Consider the following 14,844-nt stretch of genomic DNA (forward strand, 5'->3'; position numbering starts at 1 on the left):
AGGAAGCATTCTTAGCCCATTACCAAACACATTACATGTCTAAGGGGAAATTTCAGACAGAAAACCAACTAGTATTTTCAGCATTTACCTACTTCATATCCACTCAGTAGGTTACCATTTTCCTCAAAATTTTTACTCATGACCAGCTATAAAAGCCTGTTAAGAATTCCTAGCATTCATGGTGTGACATCAGTGTAAGACTGAAAATTATATTTGTTCATTTGAGTGCAATTGTGTAAGTCTGTAGAAAATAATCTCTTTGTTATTTCCTCATATTTATTGTGATTTATCAATATGCATCCACAGGCACTGTCCAAATCCACTGAAGCTAGAAGTAATTCTAGGCCTTAGACTTATCATTACAAGGCCTTAGACTTATCATTAGTGAAGCCATAAACTGAACCTCTGAAGGACACAGTGATGATTTGAGTACACACTTTGATTTTATATAATAATAATCTAAACCTGTTGCAGTTATTTCAGATATCATGTTTATTGATTTATTGTTTCTGAAAAAATGGTGAGTACTTTTTAATATATAAGGCTTTAGTTTTTAATAAGTAGGGTGTTAAGACACCAGAAAAATATATATAAAGAATAAAATATATTCTGTTACCAGACATTTACTCATGTAAGAAAAGAAATTCCTGGATGAACTGTATATACTAATCAAAAAACTCTACAATTTACTGAGTGCCGTATTCAACACTCTACTTAGTAAAAATGTTATGGTGTATAATTAAAATATTTATGACATTTTTCAGAGCCAGAGGCATTGATATTCATATTTTCAGATTATGTTAACATGGTCTTTTTCATCATAGTGTATTTGTAGAAAATAATCATAGATTTAAATTTTTATTCCTCTATATACAAGATCACATTAGCTTTGTATTGGGGAGCTTGACTTGTCTTACTGGTTTTATGTTAAAATATTTTCAAAGCATTAGCACTAAGGATATATTTAGAGTAACATAACACAGCATAGCATAACATGGAGAAGTAATCTATGTCCCTTTTTTATGAATTCTTGACTGAATCCTTATAAGTGATATTCCTAGAACTGCCAGACAAGATAGGTGTCATTGGGAAGCTTCTTCTGAGGAAACATATTTTATTTCTCACAACTCTTGACAATCGTGGGAGTTAATATTTCGTCCACTGAAATGGCATTTTAAGAAAATCTATGTCACATTATCTCTTTAGAAACTTAGAAAAGCATGTGTATGGTGAAGTAAACCCATACCCAGTTCTTGTAGTTCAGGTGGAAAGAACATTCAGCCTGTTTCTGGTTCCCTTTTCCCCCTCTCTTTTCAAGCATGAATAATCAGTATGAAAAAGGGGATTTACTTTTCATTCTTGACATGTGTATTTTCACATCCACTCAAAGATTAGCAAAATATAAAAAGGACAAAAAAAACCATTGGAAAACTGCTGAGGAAATAGTCATAAACATTAGGAAACATTCCTTCCCACACTTTACTGTCTGAAAACATATTTGGAAACTTATATTCTAGGTCACCCACCCCCTCAACATAGAAAAGTACTATGAAATCAAAAAATGATTCACTTAAAGACTATTAAAGAAAGTACTACACAATAATAGATTTTATAATGATGCTATTAAAATTATTTGTTTCAGGTATGAAATGCATCTTATGTGTTGCTGATGACAAAATTAATATAATAACATTTATTTTAATATATTTTTCATGTTGAATAGTGTCATTAACATCCATAGGACAACCTGAGTGGATAAGGTAAGCTAGATTTGTCCCCAGTCTATTTTCTACTCTGTCTCATTTGAATGCAAACATCTTTGAAGATTTTGTATAACAACTTCAAAAATTTAAACAGAACCTCAAGAGAGGTTGTGCAATTTTCAGTTCACTGAACCAGAGAATAGTCTCTCAAAGCTGTTTCAGTGTTGTCATTACTTCCACCTACAAAGGAAACAGCAATGACTCAAAGTTGGAAACAAGAATAAATAATCGAATACCTTCATAACAGATACCTTTCAGAAACTGCCTATTCAACATTTTTCTTGAAAGTTGTACCTATGGTAGATAACTGGAACTTTAATTTCAGTATCTGAAATACCCTGAGTGTATTTTAATACATTTCATCACTTTGATAAAGTAATAATCAGACAACTTAATTTCAGCCCTAAACTTTCCTGTTAAAGAACCAATCATAGCAAACAATTTGCTGAACACCATAAATTTAAATTAGGACTGAAGTGCCCTTTCCAAGCCTACATAAATTAATGATGTACTGAAGAAAACAGTAGGTTTGATGACTCCTTGTGTGCATGATTTCAAATAGGAATACAAATAGACATTTTTTCCTTAGAGAATAAGGTCTTCTGAATCTCTGTCTTACTGACCTAAGGCTGCACACATCCTGAAGGATGGTTTCATGAAAATTACATTAAAGAGGAACTTATGTTTCATGAAAATTGTGCTTTGACCAAAAATTACTAACAAGCTGCTGTTATATTTGACTAAATCAAATTTGGGACATCTTATTTTCTGTAAACAAGAAATCTTTGGAAATAATCTATACAAGGAAAAAATACTAGCACTTTGAATTATGAATTCTGTAGAAGTTTGAAAATATTCTACTTTTCATATCTGTGTGCACATTGTGAATGAGGGTGATTCCATACACTAATGCAAAGTAACACTAATTCAAAGTAACTAGTCATATCTCCATACCAAATTACAAAATCACAGAATATGATGCATTGGAAGCATCCCATGATGCCATAAATACTTGCATATATATGTATATGATATGTGAGTGTGTATGCTCACATAATAAATGCTGCTTATGTTATATGGAAATGTGTGAACTACTTTACTACAGCTATTCATGTTAGTAAATTCAGTGGAAGTTAATTACATTTATTACATTAACAAATGCAGCAAAAAATTAATTTAATAATTGTGACAGTTCTCATATTATCTTTTAGGAAGGTTTTCCTAGAAATTAGATTCTCTTTGTTAGAAATTGTTACTAATAATCTAATAATCACAGTGTATCTGAAATGCTTTACTAATATTTCTGTGGGTCACATAGAATCCTATTATGAAAATCTTAGATCCATTGTAGTAATTATTATATAGCCAAACTAAAATCTTTGAAGTATTAAAAGATCAGTAAGATGAGGGAAATTGTCACCTTGATAGACTTGACCAGCAGGGGCTAAAGGAGTCAGGTTTGTTCAGTGTGGAGAAGAGGCAACTTTGGGAGGATCTAAGAGCAGCCCCACAGCACCTGTGGGGATGTCATTGGAAATACAAAGGCTTTTCAATTTGGTGCATGAAAGAAGAATAAGATAAAACAGGTGTAAGTTAAATTAAGAATGGTTAAGACAGGATATTAAGGAAAAAATCTAATATTTAGCATTGAAGCTGATTTCCAAGAAATGTAGTAATTTCTTTTCTCTCGGTTTTTAAGGCATGGACAAAGTGGGAAAACCAGGTTATACTTACCTGATGATGCTTTGGGCAGGGAACTGGATTAGTGATCTCTCAAGGGGCCTTTTGAAAATATATACCGCAACTTTTCTGCTCCACGATTTCATGCATCTGTCAGTGAAATTAAAAATTAAATTTTTTTAATCAAACTGATAGAGTATGTAAGTGGTTCATGATTCCTTTCTTTTAAGGTAATTTTTGAAAGCAAGTATAATGACTTCTTATCATCTCATCATATGTAGGTATTTTAGATCACCTTTTTCCTCATGCGTTAAGTCCTTTATTACTAAGCTTTAATTTAATTTTATTATGTCATTCTAATATTTAAAATATTTTTCATGTCTTTCCATTATTTTTCCCAATTCTATGCAGAAAATGTTTAAATAAAGATTCTCTTAAGGCAATGAGTTGAGGTAAGAAGTTTTCAGCATGGGCTACCAATGAAATACATTATTGTCTCTTTTAGAAGTGCTGCCATGAAAACATTCATACTGGAAAGGGAGTAAATAGTGAAATGGAAAATTTTGCTAGTGAGTCAAAACAAAATTTTAAGAAATGAACATTGGCTGAAAATCATTGCACAAATTTGTTTTGTAGTAATGGTTATTAAATAAGGCAGGAACTGAAAATTTTCAGTAGATTGAAAGCGAGGCAAATAGGCAAAAAGATAACCGCGACCTCTACCCTGTCAGGTAAATCATCTGGCTCCACGCAGCAAAAACACCTTACATTATTATAAGCTGCTCTATAAAAATATCAGATTCATGTCAAGAGCAATGAAAAAGAGAGGAAGAATGTTAAGTATTATTAGCAAAAGAATTTAGAAACCCACAATATCTGATTACATTGTTGTATAAACCTATGGTACATACATATCTTGAGTGCTTCATGCTGTTCTAATCATCCTATCTCAGAAAAGTACAGCCTGTGAAAGTAAAAAGATGACAAGCATGATCAAAGAAATGGAACAGATTTAATAATAAGAAATATTTAATAAACTAGGACTATTCAGCCTGCAAAACAGACAGCAGGAGATAGATGGGTAGTGTTGCTCAGCATTGTGTAGGCTATGAAAAAATGGATTAAGGAACAATTATTCACTCTCTATCAGTGCCCAGGAAATAGGAACATCCAATAAAGTTATCAGGCCAAAGGAGGTACATTTCCACACAGAATGAAATTAAGTTTTGGATCACTTTATTGTCAAGAGCTGTGGAGACAAGTATAAGGAGGTTCAACATGTGATTAAGCAATTGCGAAAAGTCTATCAAACCCTATCCAATACAAGAAAACAGGAGCATCCTATCAATGGTTTTTTGTTTTTTTTCAAATACAACACCAAATAATATTAATTCAGCAGTGGAAAACTCAGTATTATTGCTCTTGTTGTGTGGGCTTTGAATCACTTTGATTATTTATAGTAGTTTAAAAATTTGAATATAGATTTTAGATGGTGATTTTAAGTTTCTGATTGCATTCATCTCTTCAGCTCTTTCTCATTTCAGTACTCAAGGTTTTCAAAATTGTAAAGGAAAAATAACCTGATGTACAAATCCAATAATGCAAAAACTAGTAATACTTAATGAAACAAGAAAGAAGTAGATTTAAAACAGATGTAAGTACTTATTTCTTTCTTGAAATTTCATCCACAGAAAATTTGGAAAACAGAACCTGTAGATTCAGAAAGGGATTAGAAAAACTGGTGAATGAGACAAATAAATGGCTACTAGTTTTGGATGTATGCTGCAGCATTCCTCATAAACAAATTACGGGCACTGAGAGAATGAAAGGGAAGTGAAAGCTGTGCGCAGCATCTTCTATTGCTCTGTTGGTAACAGAAAACTATGCTGAAAGTACTGACTTTATTTGGCAAGATATTTCTTATATTGTTACTACAGGTGGAACACTTCATGCTAAAGTGTCAGAGTGATTTTTTTTTTTGACTAAAATGAAATCATTCAGAGAAAGGGATACCCAAGAAACCAGATCACAGAATTATCCCAGAACTGAAAGGGATCTTGACCTGGAATTCAGTGGTTTTTCAGCAGTGGTCCAGAAAACTGTATCTAAAATATTCTTTTTTTTTTTTTTCTGGCAGAGTGGCTATGGCAATATAATTTAGAAAGTTTATTATAATGTGTGATTTTGTGTTATTTGTGTGCAGTATCTATGCAATATTATCTTTTTCTACTCTTTGCCTCTCTCTTGCATGCTAAATTGTGCCTAGGACGAGTAGAATCAAATATGGAAGTAAATATTCATAGAAACAAGATAAAACATTTGTCCAGAGAAGGACCCTCGTGGAAGGTCTACGAAATGTGTCTTAGGAAGAGTGGCTGAGGGTACTAGGTTTATTTAGTCTGGAGAAGAGGAGGCTCAGGGTGGACTTCATCACTCTCTATTGAAAAAAATTGTAATGAGGTGGGGGCAGTCTCTTCTGCCGTGCCTGTAGTGAGAGAAGAAGAAATGGAGTTAAGGTGAGACAGGAAATTCAGATTACATATAAGAACAACATGTTTCACTGTTAGGATGCTCAGGCACTGGAATAAGCTGCCCAGGGAGGTCATAAAGTCACCATCCCTGGAAGCATTCAGGAGGCATCTGGATCTGGTGCTGGGTGATGTGCTTCAGTGTTTACAGTGGTAGTGCTGGGTGGAAAGTTGCACTGGATGATCTTGAAGGTCTCTTCCAACTTAATGATTTTATGATTCTACTTGACACATCCCAAAAGAGCACACACAATCTCATGAATCTGTCCTGGTGCTTATGGTAGTGCATTGAACAGCATCTGTGCAGTATGGTCTGTCCACAGTCCTGAGCTAATTGGCAAAAAGATTGACCAAATGTGTATAGCAAGAAAAATAGAAGACTGACTGCTCATATATTGCAGTGCTAAGTGTTTTAATAGATTCCCCACACACACACCAACAAAAGCAATGCCTGTAAATAATTTTGCTTTATTAGCACAAAAACATAAATACAGATGTGAGGGTTTGGATTCAAAACTTGAATTTCAAACTTAAATTATTCCATAAACTATGAGAGATGAAGAAAACTCTAGGTTTGAATTTTTTTTCCTATATTTTTTCAATGGGCCAAAAGGGGAAAATCAAGCATAGACATGTGCTTCCTCTATCTACGTTCCAAGAAACTGTGAAGGGAGTCACAAGTATTTCTACTTCAGCAAATTTCTGTGAAGAATGCAGCAAATAAAAACCATAATATTTACCTTGTAATTGTTTGTCACTCTTTTAAAGCTGAGGTAAAGGATGTTTCTCAAAATTTGTAGAAAACAAAGGGGAAATTTGAGTTTTGGTGGCTGTGTCTGAAGCCTTGACGTGTTTTTGCAAATGTAAGGTCTGTGCTTCTGTGCTTTCATGATTAAATAGAAGAATATTGAGATTTATATTCTTTACTTCAAAACTATAGTTGCTACATCAAATGCAGTAAACTCATAAGCCAAAGGTGGGGAAAAAATTATCTTGTGCATTTGCCGAGGAATTTTCTAAAGGAGGCCTTTCTTTCTCAACTCGTGTGTTTCTACCCGAAATCCTCTAACCGTCCTAAAATAGAGGTAGCGATTTCTAAATATAACATTTGTGATTGTTTCTGGTTTTCTAACCTCTATTTTGCAACAGCTTTTAAGTTTGGACAGGATGCTTGTTGAGGGTTTTGTGGTGAATGGGACAGAGATACGGGGAGAGAGCAAAGTCAGAAGAAACAGAGCTGAAGTGTCGAAGACTATTCACTTGGCGGGTTGGAGGCAAAAAGATAGAAAGTCTCTGAAATATTTAGCCCCATATCATATTCCTGGGACCAGTTCACTATAGTACAGCCATGTACAAGCCTTCCAGGTCTGTAGGGATTTGTAACTGGGCAAGTCTCCTCTTGGGAGGAGAAACTGAATTAGTAATGCTAATGTTCATGGTAGACTGAACTTCTAGTTATGAAATAGAATAGTAGCTTTGCAGCAGTTGCTCTCTGTCTTAGGTTTTAGGACAGTTTTGGGATTCTAGGTGATTGAAGTTAGTGTGTCACAGATGTTACTAAAATTCCTTGTTTTTTTCTCTCCCTTCTCTCGTTTAACCTATAATGACCCCAGAGAGACAATTTTTGTTGTTTCCAGTCATTCTATTGTGGACTAAATTAGAATCTTGTGATATATTTATGACTGTCAAGAAATTATACCTCTTCAAGTGTACAAGATGCCTGCAGTACAAAAGAATGGTGTGCCATCAAAGGAATTGATGGTCTCCAGATAAGCAGTTGTGCAAGCTATGTGCAGGACCTACAGGTCAGTCTTGGACTTGTTTCTGGTCTATTTGATGGTTTTCCAGTAAAGCAATGAAAGGAAACATTTTTCTTCCCTGTAATAATATGGTTTGTTTAAAGAGAGGTCTGTACTTGCTTTAAGATGAGACTTCACTGCAATGCATGTGAGTGGACAGGTAATTGTTTATTTTTAGCTAAACAGCTGTCTTTTTTATCTTAGAAGCCTGCATTGTCTGAAATCATAGGCACTGGCAAAGATATTCAATTTGTTGGACATAACATTGTGTTAACAATTTTCTCCAGACTGAAGACTTTAGAAAGCAACACAAAGTATGATGTTAAAGGTCTTGCTTTATTGAGAAATACATCTTTCTGTAGATTAGTTGTCTGTACACACTAGACATGTTACATATATATTTCTAGTTGGACACCCAGTTGAAAGATGCAGTGTCAAGTGGTTTTTTTAAGTCTTGGTGGCAAGATGGGTGAAAGTTTTGGTTGTCAGCTTCTAAAACAAGGAGGTGTTTGTGGTGTAGAAGGTAGGGAAGAATTATGGCTTCCAGTGCAAAGTTGCCAAATACTCTCTCAGAAAGCTGCTCCCAGCATGTCTTCTTAGAATAAAGAATCTGAATTTGGAAAATACCAGTGTGTGATACTAGCCATGTGTAGGAAAGAGCCCTGCTTCTCTGCAAGTAGCTGGTGTAATAATTATTCCTTCCTTCTGCCTCAACAGCACAATGACAACTAGCAGCCTGCAGTAAAGATGCTAGGGGAGGTACATACATGAAAACATAAGTAACAACCACACTTTTAGTTTTGTATATTTAACTGGAATGATTCCAAAATGTGATTTGCTGGTTTTACCTGATCTAGCACAATAGTCTTTCAGATAGTGATTTGACAGTGGCATTTATTAAATGTGAAAATAGCGACATTGGATGTTATAAATTTACAGGACTAGCAGTTTTTGATCAGAAGGATTGTTTTAGCAGAGAACAAAAATAACATGTATAGATAACATTGAAACTGCACATTTGTACTGTTGCAGAAAAGTTTCTGCACTCAAGCAGTGCCAGCACACATCATACGTTGCCAAGTGAACTTCTCAGATTGGATTTAGGTCTTGAAATATTTGAGATGGTTTCTGAGTGGTCTTGGAAGCAGCTGTAGGGAATGTGTAAATACGTGTCCTCCTTTCACTAGGTTTAAAGTGCTCTACATCCAGGGGGATCAGGGTTGCTTGCCTCTGATAAAGGAGAATGGTTACACTAAATCCCCAATATTATGTCAGCTATGAAACAGAAGATTTTTGCAAAAGTTTCTTATATGAAAGACATAACTAGATGATTCCTCTGGTGTCACCCTAAGGAATAAATTAAATCTGTGAAAGTGGCACTTCAGTTCCTTGTGGAATTGCATAGTTTTGTAAAAGGTTTGGATGCAGCTTCTGGGAAACTGAACTATCACATGCTACACGAGGCTAAAGCAGAGCAAAGAAGCTGATGACTGTTGGATGAAAATGAATTTATTTTTTCTGTGCACTAAAGTTCAGTAGCAGATAATTATCCCATCAATTGTGTTGATCCTTGCTACGATTAGATATTTAAAGTAAACTGGTAGATGTCTGTAAGGTGCTGTCTTGATTTATTGTTTCATACTGGCATACAATATTTTACTAGCCCTAAATTTAATATTAGGATTTCTCTGTCTTGTAAAATATTTCTCATATTGTTTACAGTTTCATCTTACAGTTTCAGTTACATCTGAATACCACAATTTCAAGGGGTCTATCTGTATATGGTGCACAGTAGTTTAAGTCTGGGCTTTAATTGAATATCAAGTTTTCAAATAGAATTATGGTTTCCATAGTGTATGTAGTAAGAGAAAGAGAAGAGCTACAGGAGGAGATGCAGTTTTCACCAATTTTTTTCAAGAGGAGATTGTGTTTATGTTGTCAGCCATGGTCCTATGCATCAGTTTTATGCAGCAGGAGAAGAATAAGTGGGAATGGAATTGGAGAATTGAAACAAATGTGGATGAAAGAAAGTAAGGTCTCTCCAATCTTCCCCTCCTGAGTAATACAGGAATCACCCCCAGGAAAAGAATGGAGAAAACTGCAGTGCACGAAGTCCAAACACAGACTTGATGCTTTTGTGCAAGCAAACAGTTGTTTTTCTTTATTCTCATTACCTGCAACAAATCAAATAACAAATAAGCAGGATTTTTTTCCATCATTTCAAAAATCAAAGGGTCCAAATTTAAAGAAGTTCTAAAACTCCAGCTAAAATTTGTGGCTAGTGTTCAAACACAGGCATGCTCAGTTATACCTTTCTCTGTCACTATTACTGGTCTTTCAAAATACTGCACAAGAATATGTATATCCATAGCAATTTGTCAGACAGCACTGTAATATATGGTATTGCATATGTAAGAATTGGTATTAGTATTGTTATGTAAGAATTAGCGTTCAGTTTTGTGTTTATGTTGCTAAGTTTAGGTATTCAATATGTTTTTCAATAAATGAGTTGCAGGATTATCTGAGTTATTCTCTTCATATGACCTCAACAAAAATATGTTCAGAAATTGGTGTTAAATAACGCATGAATTTGTATAAGACCTCTACAAGGTCATTGTGTGCTCTTCTCAGAGAGAGAAAACAAAGTGAAAACAAATATGATGAAGGTGATTTGAGCAACAAAGGATTTGTGAAGTTCAGAAAGCAGGAATCATAGTTCCAGAAACTAAAAGTTTTCTGAGGTAATCAGAAATAGTTTAGAAAACAATTTAAGATGTAGATAGGATGTGCTATTAAATGATGAGATGAGCACTAGACAGAAAATTTTGGTTTGGTAAGAAAAAAAGGAAGGAAAACAAAGAATCAAAGGAAACCCCCCTCCCAAGCTACAAGACAATGCTTAATAAATCTGGTAGTTGAACTGTGGTGTCCTTTCTCTCACAAGGTAACAGCTCTTCATGGGAGTCGTTCTATTGGTTTTTAGCTGTTTTCCTTATAAGGATGTGTTCAATATGACCTGGAAAAAAGCAATTTGGTCCATAACAGGATTTCTCTTCTGTTGTGTATTGTTCTCCTTTCATTGTACATTACAGACGTGCCTAAAGCCACACTCAGGATAACTTCTGTGAATCACTTCTCTCTTGGGTGGAATTCAACAAAACAGAAAATAGCAGAAAAGAATGGTTTAAATTCAAAAGCAGCTGTACAAGATCTTAAGACTAAGGAAGGAACTGAGAAACATTTTGATGGTTGGCTGCACTTCAGTTTCAAGAGTGATCCTCAGGTGGGTGGAATTGTTTCCATTGCTGATGCAGTGGGCTTTTATAAATGTAATCTTGGAAAACCAAACCATACTAAATATTGAGCTTTCCTGTGTAATGTATTGTCGGTAAAGAGGAATTCAAACCAATTAGCCTTGGGTTGAATTTTCTTAATGCAAAGCTGTGCAATTTCACATTATGATTATGTTTCAAGTATTGCTTGCGAAGCAATGTGTCCTCTTCTAGGCCTATGTTTATGCAAGAGCATATTTGAAATCTTGATTGTAGTCATACTAAAAGTCTGCAGTGGGTAGCTTTGAAGAGCAGGGAAGAACAGGAAATTATTTTATGTAAAGGCATGTATATATCCAAAGACTACTCGCATTAGAAACTCTGCCACTAAATTTAGCTGATTTACAAACACTGTGTTCATAGAGCAAGTTGGTGTTATACATTTTTAAATCTCTTCACACAATTTTAATCCAAAATTATAAAATGCACAACACGTGCATAAGTTGTAATGCATCTGGCTGCACCTATATGTGTTTGCTTGGTTCTTTCTCAACAATTAATACCAATTAGTCTCCATGTCAGGCTGGTTTCCAAGTCCCAGGGTATATTTTGTGCTTGTGCAAACCATAGAACTGCTCTCTATGACAACCATGAAGAAGTAGGAATAGGATACATATGTCAAATATAAAAACAAGGAATTCTATAAGCAATGAAAACATATTTCTGCTTGCCTTCACCAAAGCTGCTTTTACATTTGCTAAGTCACTTCTCTCTTGACTGTTACTGAAGAATACTCAGAAACGCTTAACAAAAGTGTCTTTAAGCACTCAAACTCAACCTGGAAATGAGTGTTAATTAAAAGCACTTTAAAAAATTGCTCTGTTCAACAAAAGCATTTCCTTTGACATGTTATAGCCCTTGATACTGAAAAACATACAGAGAAATGACAGAGACACTTCAATTAGCTCTGAAATCTTTCTGAAATAGTTAGAATGAGGGTATTGGTTTATAGATTTGTAACACACAGTTAAATGTCAGAAGCACAACTTTGAATTCAAAAAAATGACAAACAATTTTGCGCTAATGTGTAAACAGTGCAAGTGATGCAGGGTTTAGATACTCAGGTTTTTGGGGTTTTTTAACAACCATTTTCTGTTTCCACTTCCAACATTATCTGAGCTTACAAAGTGGGGTATAGTTTGCTGTTGTGGTCATAAAAGACAGGCTGCTACAGTCTTATTTATATGTTCAAATTTTATGTACATTTATACTACAAGTGGAGGATCTTAATGCAATTTCCGATTTAATTTCATTTTATTTCTCCATCATATTACTACTATAGCAAAAGAAAGTGTAATGCAATCCAACTAAATAACTAAAATGTCTTTTCTGTTTTATTTTACAGTGGTAAAAGTAGCACTTTTGTCTTTCTTCTTTTTTGTGCTGTGAGAGGAATGATTTTCAATCAAAGAGATGAACTAATATTTGAGAAAATTAGTTTTCTCACATATAGGCTCAGTCTCTAAGGGGTTAACAGTTTCTTGACATGGTTAAAACAAATATTGGAGGCATACTTGGTTAGGCTGAGGATGGCATTAACTAAACTGCTTCTTGTTCTGGGAGTCTGAGCCAAACAAGTTAGAGAAACAAGTTATTTCTCCCAGGATAAATAAAAAAGCTTGCAAAACACTGAGTGGACACCTTCAAGGAAACCATTTCCCCTTTCTTCTTCCCCAGGCAGTATGATGTCAAGCCTTTTATGAAGATATCAGACCTTCCTTCTATGCTGGCATATCATGAAAATCTGCTCAAATGAAACAAATTAACTGGAAAGAATAGGGTTCTCCCAAAGTACCCCACTTTTTTAAAGGGTAAATAAGGTCTACATCTCTCCTCCCACATGAGCTCTCACACTGAGGGCAGCTATAGGATGTCACCAGCATACTGCTGGTCTTCCCTAGAGCTTACCAGTACTCCCAGGGGGTGTGTGCACTGGGTTACTCACTTTTTCATGTGCCACCCTGTCTTGTTTTGGAATAGATATATTATACACAAAAACAATAAAATAGAGATTTTTTCCCTTTCTGTTTTGTAGTCACAGGGCTAATGTAGGTACAAATGTATTAAGTAATTTCAATATACAACCCAACTAGGCAACACTTCAAATAGTTTCACATTTTCAGCATAGTGCACCCTTTCTACGTGAAAAGTCATTATTAGAGATCCTCAAAGTAAGAGGTGAATAAAACAGTGAATAGTTTTAGTTGATTTCTTTTTTTATTTTAGTTTTTGACTGGCTTATTACCTTACTGGGCCAATTGGCCCAGCAGGTGTTGCCACATGTTGTTCCTGAGGAGACTTCCTGCTGGCAAATTGGTTTGAAATCAAGAATTGCATTTATAATCTTGACAATAATAACTATGAGAAAATGCTTGTGAAGGCTGGATGAAAGGTAGATCATCTTTTCTTCTAAAGCTTAGGCATAAGTTTTCAAACTATGTTCTCTCTTATTTTTAGCAAAGAACTTTTGATGTACAATAAAAAAAGCCAAATTTAAGCCTTAGATACATTTTAACTATTGAATATGTACATAAATTTGATAAATCAGATAGTCAGATTCATGGTTTTAAGTTCTGAGTAAACACTATGAGACCTTGTTATGTACATCAGTATAGCAGAGGAGGTTTGAGATTCCAGTCATTTTATGGATTTTGAAATTAACCTGTTCCTTGTGATTTTTTTATTGGTTATACAAATAGTACACTTTTAACTATTTTTTTTTCTTTATCTTTAAATATATAATTTTCTAGTCAACACCTGTCACCACCATGTACTCAGGTGAAATTCCTTCTGAAATTAAAAAAAAAAATCTTGTGCCTGCGCAGGAAGTTTGAGTACTTACTGCAAAATAAACTAAGTTTACCTTAAAACAGGAATTTCAGTTCACTTCAGTGAACTGTCAGTGAGTTGTTCCAGTTTAAAGCATTTAGTTTCTTGAAAAAAGTAATGCCTGTAAACCCCAAACAAGGCACTAACCATTAGTAAAGAGGAAGGAAAAGCTGTGTGGTTTGGCCTGCTCTCTGATCACATCCAGATGGGCAGAATAATCTTTTCAGTAGGATTAATTTTCCCTTACTTTGAATGTGTACAGTCTAACTACCTTAAGATACTTACAGGATATGGGATGGCATCCTTTTGCCTAAACATGCACTTGACAGTGTGGTTACTAACTCAGATGCAGAAAATTGTATTTAATGTAAGAATTCTACCCTTACGGACCATTTATGCCAATTCTGTTAATCTGAGCCAATGTAAGGCAGACAATGTAGCCAGACTTTTTGCTTTCTTTTCCATTGTCACTATGCTACTATGCAAGTAACAGGTCATAACAGAGACACTTATCCTTTAGTTAGAGTATTGATTCAAATTTCTTTCTGACCTTTGTGGACAGATAGCTCAAAATGATGTTTCCATATCAACAAATGTGAAGATGAACAGAATTTCAAAACTAAATTGGTACTTGCTTCCCTACTGCCTTGAGCAACAGTGTTTCTTAGTTGTTTTTAAAACAAGGTTACCTCTGTATGTACTGAACCTTTTTCCTTTTCTACTGTAGCCATTATCATAGCAGTCTACCAGGAGTCAACAACCACTTGACTGAAACTATGCATAAGTATATTCATAGAAGTGCTGTCAATCTTATAGGTACTGATATATATAATAAACCTTTCTTAGTATTGAAAGGAAATGAGATTACAATCTTGACATTAAGGATGGAACAGTACAAAGAAACAGGCACTGG

At 34.7% G+C, this 14,844-nt stretch overlaps 1 long non-coding RNA gene across 13 annotated transcripts in view; it reads left to right on the top strand.

Annotated features, from left to right (window-relative positions):
• LOC135299423 (uncharacterized) overlaps positions 1-14,844 on the top strand; it is a 53,197-nt gene that overhangs the window by 18,001 nt on the left and 20,352 nt on the right. For 11 of the 13 annotated variants that reach the window (XR_010361412.1, XR_010361408.1, XR_010361416.1 and 8 more), the window contains 5 exons: positions 1,724-1,760; positions 3,855-3,895; positions 4,972-5,097; positions 7,585-7,776; positions 10,863-11,053. This is a non-coding gene — a long non-coding RNA (uncharacterized LOC135299423). The remainder of the gene's footprint in view (positions 1-1,723; positions 1,761-3,854; positions 3,896-4,971; positions 5,098-7,584; positions 7,777-10,862; positions 11,054-14,844) is intronic. The other 2 variants (XR_010361409.1, XR_010361418.1) reach the window with 2 other exon arrangements.

The sequence above is a fragment of the Passer domesticus genome, chromosome 4 (genome assembly GCF_036417665.1).
Source record: "Passer domesticus isolate bPasDom1 chromosome 4, bPasDom1.hap1, whole genome shotgun sequence".
In the NCBI taxonomy this organism is placed as follows: domain Eukaryota; kingdom Metazoa; phylum Chordata; class Aves; order Passeriformes; family Passeridae; genus Passer; species Passer domesticus.